The 6,983-nt window shown below is 39.2% G+C and overlaps 1 long non-coding RNA gene across 1 annotated transcript; it reads left to right on the top strand.

Annotated features, from left to right (window-relative positions):
- Positions 1 to 1,233: 1,233 nt before the first annotated feature.
- On the top strand, positions 1,234 to 5,410 carry LOC102483107 (uncharacterized). Its single transcript, XR_337443.1, has 3 exons — positions 1,234 to 1,305; positions 4,615 to 4,686; positions 5,336 to 5,410. It is a non-coding gene; the product is annotated as an uncharacterized LOC102483107 (long non-coding RNA).
- Positions 5,411 to 6,983: the final 1,573 nt, after the last annotated feature.

Raw genomic sequence — 6,983 nt, 5'->3', positions numbered from 1 at the left:
GTGAGGCTGGGATTTGTGTTCCAGATGTATTCCCCTGAGAACAGGAAGGGGCAGGAGGTGGCTCCTGAGGGATATGACTATCACTGTTTAAGTTGGAAAAATAATTAAAATGATTGAAATTCAAGATTAGTTCCTTAGTCACATGAGGCAGTCTCAATACTCAGTAGCTGTATGTAGCTAGTGGCTTCCTTATTGAGTATACAACACAGGTGGTGACTTTTACCAACCTCAGCTGTCTGCAGTAAGATCCTGAATTTACAAACAGAATATTCACTGACAGAAGATAGAAAAGAATACATATAGTATGATACCATTTATATGAAGTACAAGAAGCAGCAAAATGAAATTATGTCATTCACACAGTAGGTCATTTAAAAAGCAAGGAAATTGTCATAAAAGTTGGGACAGTGGTTCCCTCTAGGGGATGAGAGAGGGTTGTGATTAGAAGGAGGCACACTGGCTGGGGGCTTCTGGAACGCTAACAGTGTTCTTCCTTGAGAGTGCTACATGTATTTGCTTTATAATTATTAAACAACATTTGTGCTCTGTGTAATTTATGCATACTGTAGTTCTCAAAAAACTTATGGAGAAAAAAAAACCAAATGGTTTCATTTGCAGCCCTGACATAGTTCCATGTGGGGTTTCCAGAATGAGGTTTGGGAAGAGAGGAGGAAGTGGCAGCTCTGCTGATCTTGGTATCACCCAGAATTGGGTTTCAAATGGGACTTTGTGAGGGAGAGAGTAGGCATGAGATAGGTGATCCAGTGGGAAGAGTGGTAGGGGTTTGTGGGGACAGAGGGCAGTGGAGGACAGAGATGGACGCAAAAAAGAGAATGTGAGAAAAAGTTTTAATTAGAGCAGACAGGGTCAGCCTGAGGCGAGTCTCAGAGTCCCAGCGGGGCTGCTCAGAAAGCACTCTGGGCTTGTATGTATGCATGCCCAAAACTCCCCAAAGGAGAGAGAAACAGAGGAGAAGGAATTTAGACCCTACCCCATGGAGGATGCTTTCTTACTTTCCCACTCTCACTCTCTCTGGTGAGTGCATGTGCCCTCTGGAAATTTTAAAAAGAAGAAGGGGGAGAGAAGACATTACCATCTTGAAATGAAGTTCTTAAGAATTTGGGTTTTCAGGTGGCACCACTACTTAGGATTCCTCTATACACAGGAGTTAGTCTTGCAAATAGTTTTTGTTAGATTGTTTTTTGATCCAGAAATCACCTTTTCATTTTCTAGGATTCTCAGTGACAACGAATTGACTGAATTACATAAGGATTCATTTGAAGGCCTACTATCTCTCCAGTATTTGTAAGTTAGTTAATCATTTATTTATGAGTTTTTAGTTACATTTTATTTTATTATGTAGGCAAGTTACAGATAGTAAAAGACTTGACTTATAGAGTAAAAGTAGTATTAAGATCTAATCAATTACTACCACATATATGAATTTTTGTAGGATTTACATATCACCTACTTATGTTTATATTATTCTATGGCTCATGGGTCAAATCCAAATCACTTTTCATACAGCCTATAAGTTAAGTATGGTTTCTATGGGGCCAGCAGGTGGCAAGATGGTTAAGGTGCTGGAGTGTCATGTGGCTGACCAAAGTTCGAGTCCTGGACCTGGCAGATTGATATTTATGTTGGGCACATGTGTGTTTATGTGTGTGTGCCCCAAATCCCAAGAGGATAATGGAGAAGGTTGTGGTAAGGCTATCTTTCCTGGATGGATGATTTCTCACTTTCTTTCTCTGTCTCTCCCGTGAGTGCCCACATCCTAAAGAAAAAATCTCTCTAAAAAAAGAGTATTTTTGCAATGTAAAGGGCTATAAAAGAAAAATGAAGAACAGGTGACAGAGACCATATGTGTTCTGCAAAACTTAAAATATTTATTTTCTGGCTTTTATTTGTAAAAAGGTTGAAAAGGTTGGTTGAGCTGAAAAAAAAGAATTAACCTCATTTTTTTTGCCTCAAGGGAAAAAATACAGTCTATTTTTATTAATTGGAATGCCATTACCCTGATTGTTTGGATAATTTATCATGAATTAAATAAATAATTAACTGAACAGATCAATGATATAAATAACATTATCAAGAATATTATGGGAACCAGCAGTTAGTGTAATGGCTGTGTCGCTGGACTCCCACATAGTCGACCGTGGTTTGCGTCCTGGACCCAGTGGCTTAAAACTCAAGCCGGGCACGTGTGCGTGCGTGCCCAAGATCACGAGAGGAGAATGGAGGAGAAGGGATTGCGGCGTGACCCTCCCCGCTGGGGGGTGATTTCTCGCTTTCTGTCTCTATGTCTCTCTCTGTCTGTCTGGTGAGCACACGCGCCCTATAGCGAAAAACCTCTCCAAAAAAAAAAAAAAGAAGAAGAATATTATGCTACCAAGACAACAGACCTAAATGCATGAACTTAATATTCATTTTAAAAATTAATGTTTAAAATAATGGATAAGTGATAGAAATGTTTATGCAAAGTAAGCTATCAGAAATGAATACTCTGGGGCCAGCAGGTGGCATGGTGGCTAAGGACGCTGGACTCCCACTAGGCTGACCATGGTTCAACTCTTGGACCAGGTGGCTTGCATTCTTACTTTCCCTTTCTCTTTCTCTCTCACAGTGTTTCTCTCTGGTTAAATAAATAAATAAATAAAGCTAAATGAAATAATTCTTAAAAAAAAAAAAGAAATGAATGCTCTAAGATTCTTTGCTATGGAAACTTGATTCTTATCCTTCATCTATGAGGTCCAAATGTATATCTGTCATTAATCCATGTTAATCTAATTAATGGTCTTTAGCAAATGAGTTTTTTCTTCAAATGTAAGTCTTAAGGGGGATGAGTATGAAGAGCCACACATGACAGTAAAAATAGTCTTTCTAGGCCTTGGGAGTGACCACATTTGCACTGGTCTTTTTGGGCACTTCTGCCATCTGACCTCCCAAACCTGACACACACAGTTTGGAGGAAGAATAAAATAACTGCTCAATGGAGTGGGTACTTCATTACTTCTGTGAATTGTTACAGCAGTTGATTATTTTATGCTAGCATATGTATTCTCACTATTTTTTAAAATGCCAGTCAATGTGTAGGGCTATAACTCTATCTATCTATCTATCTATCTATAGCTATACACACACATATACAGATATATACATACACTAAGCACTGGGCCTAATTTTAGAGGCGCAAAAATGAGCAAGACAGGGTTCTTATCCTCCTAGGAACCCATGGTCTCTTAATGTAAACAAACACATAAAGCAGAGGGGCAGAGAGAAACTGTGAAGTAATACAGCTACATTTCTTTTAAAACAATCATTGTCTTCTTTTATTCAATTCCCAATTATTCATTTATTTTATTAATATTGGAGTGAGCTTTGTATCTCCATGTGTTGGGTTTAAACATGGTGGAGAGTGCATGTGAGCAAGACCTAGTCCATGCTTTCAAGGAGGTTATGCTTAGAAGAAATGAGACACAAAAGTAACTATTAAAAAGAAGAGATTGATAGGGGCACTTTGAGGTATAAATGATTTCTAGAGCAGTACAGAGGAGGAAGACTTCCACAGAGATCGGGGGATGTTACTAGAGCCATGCTGTTTGAACAGGACCTCAAAGGGCCATCGGGTATCATCTGACACCTTGATGAGAATACTCTAGGCTTGCCAAAGGAAAGTAGGAGGAAGGCAGAACGTCTTTCAGGAAGTCTTTTAGGATGCCATGAATACCTGTAGAGTACAAGGACAGAAAGTAAGACACTGGAGTGAGATATGGGCTTTTAATGCCAAGCCAAGGAGCCATGATGGGGAACCACTTTATCTTCCCAGGGCTCTAAGACAAACGAGCCTCTGTGTCATTAGTCTCATCACTTGACAGGCTCTCTAGAACTAGGTTCTGGACCCTGCCCGGACAGTAATTGATTCAGTCGGTCTGAAGGAGGGCCAAGAATTTGCATCTTCAGTAAGTTCCCAGGTGATGCTGGTCCTTGGTGACCACTTCTGGGCCATCTACCTGGTGATTGTGCCAAGAGGATTAGAAAGGGAGAGATGGAGACACCTGTCAGAGGACAGTTACACCCCTCCTCCAGGTGCAGTATTAAACCAGAGTGTCTTCTTATTAATATAATACAAAGTATGATTCTGAATTAGTTCAAAGTTATATATTAACTAGAGGAGTAATTTCCTTTCAAATGATGTGAAAAGATATGTTTTATATCTTCTGGTATTGAATGACCTAGAAAAAGAGAACTAAACTAAGAAAGTATATAAATGTGAGAAAATTCTTTTAATAGTAGAAATCACATACATGATGAAAACCATTGAGCCCATAATCTAGAATTTGATGAGACTACAAAAGGTCATCTAGTCAGTTTTTCTGACCTTGGGGATGATTACCTCCTAAACCTGTCAAGATATCTATAGTTGTATATTTTATTTATAAAGATCAAGGATGTGTGACTCTTAGGAGAGGTATAGGCAGGGTTAGGGGATCTCAAAAGCTCTAATACAAGTTCAGACAAAACTATGTAGTCATTATCAGTCCTAAACTCTAGTATTTCTATTAATTAGATGTAACAGCTAATCAAGGCAATATATTGCTTCTTTTTTCCTAGAGATTTATCCTGCAATAAAATACAGTCGATTGAGAGAGGTACATTTGAGGCACTACCGTTTTTGAAGTTTCTGTAAGTTACCATTATAACTTTACTATACTTGACATTTTTATAAAACTTAATTAGAAACCTGTAAAATATGATTAATTTTTTCCAGTAGGAAGTTACTAAAATTACATAGAAATCCTCTTCATCTCTAACAAAGATCAGTGTAAGAATTATTACACAGGTCAGAGTAAGTCATTATAGACCGGTGGTTCTCTGCTGGTGTGATTTGGTACCCGGGTGACATTTGGCAATGTCTGGAGACATGTTGGGTTGTCACAGCTCTGGGTGTGCTACTGCTCCTAGTAGGCAGAGGCCAGGGATGCGGCTAAACAGCCTGCTATGTAGAAGACAGACTTGTTCAACAAAGAAATATCCAGCCCACAATGTTGACGTCTTGAAGTTGTGAAATTCTGTTTTAAAAAGTCAAGATCACTCAACAGCAGTATTTATTGAGCATTCACTGTTTCAGATCTAATGTACCACATGTGTAAATAGGCAAGTTGACATTGTAAGCCTGTGGCTTCCACAGTAGATTTCTGGAGTGTATGGAAAAAGTACTAAAATTATGTTTTATCTTATGTAAATTAAAATCACTGCCAAGTGATAAATGTTCTGAAAAAATGTATTTCTTCTTCTTTGACTTATGTCTTTTTTTGTTTGTTTGTTTTTGTAGAAATCTTGGTTGTAATTTAATCACAGAACTGAGCTTCGGAACATTTCAGGCCTGGCATGGGATGCAGTTTTTACACAAGGTGTAAGTGAAATCTAAGTTGAACACATGTAAAATCTATTTACATGTAAAAACATTATAAAGTTATTGGTTAGACCAGTTTGAACTCTGAAAAGAATGCCTTAAGAGGGACCAGCAGTTAGCATAATGGCTATGTCGCTGGACTCCCATGTAGACGACCGTGGTTCGTGTCCCAGACCCGGTGGCTTAAAACTGTGCGTGTGTGCCGAAGATGCCAAGAGGAGAATGGAGGAGAAGGGATTGCGGCGTGGCCATCCCCCTGGGGGGTGATTTCTCTCTTTCTGTCTCTCTGTCTCTGTCTATCTGGCGAGCGCACACGCCCTATAGCAGAAACCTCTCCAAAAACAAAAAAAGAAAGAATGCCTTAAGAATCATCCATTTTTGGAGCCAGCAGGTTGTGTGGTGATTGAGTTACTAGTCTCCCACATGGCTTACTGCAGTTTAAGTCCCGGACCAGGCAGCTTGCTTTCTCACTTTCACTCTGTCTCTCTCTCTCTGGTCAAGTTAAAAATGAGAATAATAAATGAAATTAAATAATTCTATAAAAAGAAATTATTATAATAAAGAGTCATTCTGGACCAGCAGGTGGTATGGTGGCTAAGGCTCTGGATACTTCCACATGGCGAACCATGGCTCGAATCCTGGTCCTGGTGGCTTGCTTTCTCACTCCCCCTGCTCCCCATGTGTCTCTCTCTAGTCAAATTAAGATAAATTAATGAATAAATAAAATTAAATAAATTATTCTATTGAAAAAGAGCAAGAGCCATTCATTTTTTTCAAGGTTTTCTTTTAAGAAAGGAAATGATAGTTTAAAAGTGAAAGCACACTCCTGAGAAGAGGTAAGAGCAGGCCTGAGCGGACAAAGAGTGGCTCAAAAGGCCTATCCATCTTTTCAAATGAGGAAAAGCAAAAAAAAAAAAAAAAAAAAAAAAAAGGACCTAAGGTATAAAGAGGCTGAGAGACTGGAATTTACATAGATATGCTCTGCTTTCTCTAGTATTGATTTTGGCCTGGGACCTAAAAGTCATCGAGCAGGACCAGCAGATAGTGTAATGGCTACATTCTTGGACTCCCATGTAGTCATCCATGGTTCAAGTCCCGGAGCCTGTGGCTTAAACTCACGCAGGATGTGTGCATGTGTGCCCAAAATCCCAAGAGGAGAATGGACGAAAAGGGTAGCGGCATGGCCATCCCCCCAGGGGTGATTTCTCACTTTCTGTCTCTCTGTCTCTCTCTTTTTGGTGAGCTCACACACCCTATAGCAAAAACCTCTCAAAAAATAAAAATAAAAAAAGGCATCAAGCAAGTAGCACTCAAATTGCATTATTGTGGGAGCCCTAGTGATATGTGAATGGTACTTTTAAAAAAAAAATCTCTTTTTAAAAATTATTTATGTAGTTTTATTTATTATTGTTACCATTATTTTAATTTGCTATATGGCATGTGCACTCACCAGAAAGAGAGAATGAGAAAGCAAGCCAGGTCCAGGACTCAAACCACAGTCAGCCATGTGGGAGTCCAGCCTTAACCACCATGCCACTTGCTGGCCCTGAACGGAGTCATTTTTACA

The sequence above is a fragment of the Tupaia chinensis genome, unplaced genomic scaffold (genome assembly GCF_000334495.1).
Source record: "Tupaia chinensis unplaced genomic scaffold, TupChi_1.0 Scaffold146069_1, whole genome shotgun sequence".
NCBI lineage: Eukaryota > Metazoa > Chordata > Mammalia > Scandentia > Tupaiidae > Tupaia > Tupaia belangeri.
The sequence above is the reverse complement of the archived record's forward strand: the minus strand, read 5'-3'. Positions and strand labels throughout refer to the sequence as shown.